This window comes from Chinchilla lanigera, unplaced genomic scaffold, assembly GCF_000276665.1.
Source record: "Chinchilla lanigera isolate Chin_1 unplaced genomic scaffold, ChiLan1.0 scaffold00062, whole genome shotgun sequence".
Classification (NCBI taxonomy): Eukaryota; Metazoa; Chordata; class Mammalia; order Rodentia; family Chinchillidae; genus Chinchilla; species Chinchilla lanigera.
In genome coordinates, this window is record NW_004955463.1 from 4,830,340 (window position 1) to 4,831,369 (window position 1,030).

Genomic DNA, 1,030 nt, shown 5'->3' on the forward strand with positions numbered 1-1,030 from the left:
AAAGTGTAACTCCCCATACCAGCAGTTACCGTGGAGACCTATATCAGTCCATGACGGTGACACCTTGGAGGGCAAGAAAAAGCCACAGCTGAGGACACCTGGCTCACGAATTCTCAAGAATACAGCTGCAGGCTCTTGGCCTACTGCAATAACTGCGAAACAGAGGTAAGGCAGTTCTCTTAACTGGCAAAATTTACTGCTTGAACAAGTCTTTAATCTAATTGCCAAAGGTCCTCCCAGTTTCTCTTGCTTAACTCAGCTATCCTTTTCCTTTGTTTGAAAACCCAATAAATACGGGTGATTACAGAGAAGTCTTTCTCTTCGTTGCTAGAGAGTTCTGACTTTCCTGGACCCCCAAACTTCATATTGCTTGTCTCATTTATTTAATCCCTTGCTGTCCACTCATCCTGGCAGATCAGGGAGCCTGATCGGCCTGTGATATAATCCTTTTCTCAACTGTGGCAAATTAAACACATCACAGGTATGCCTTGCAATCCACAAGGACAGGCAATTGTTGAATGCACACACCTGTCCTAAAAAATGCAGTTACAAAAACAGAAAGCATCATATCTCCAGATATGATGGAAACCGCTAGGAAGAAGCTCTGAGCAGGATTTAAAAATCAATCAATTGGCTTTCTCTGTTTACTTATAAGTCTGTCGCAGGCCTAGGTGACTTGCTTGGGGAGGGGCAGTGGGCACGCAGCAAGTGAACTTCTCCATACCACTGGTCACAGTTGAAGTCTGTATTGGTCTGTGATGCTGTAAAGCCTCACAGGGCAAGACAAGACACGTCCATCACCATGCACTAAACTAAAATCAAAATGGATCAAACACCTAAATATTTAAACAGAAACACCAAACTTACTAGAAGACAAAGTAGGTAGAAATCTTAAAAACAGGTGTAGGCAGAGATTTCATGAACAAAAACCAAACTGCATGGGAAATACTTCAAAGAATCAACAACTAGGATCTCATTTTATTAAAAAGTTTTTGCACATCAAAATAAATCACCAGCAGAGTAAAAAGAA

General features: G+C 41.7%; 1 long non-coding RNA gene across 1 annotated transcript in view; it reads left to right on the forward strand.

The window, feature by feature from the left end:
• Window positions 1-23: 23 nt before the first annotated feature.
• LOC102017640 overlaps window positions 24-1,030 on the forward strand; it is a 22,295-nt gene continuing 21,288 nt past the window's right edge. Inside the window, exon 1 of the long non-coding RNA XR_263146.2 lies at window positions 24-165. This is a non-coding gene — a long non-coding RNA (uncharacterized LOC102017640). The remainder of the gene's footprint in view (window positions 166-1,030) is intronic.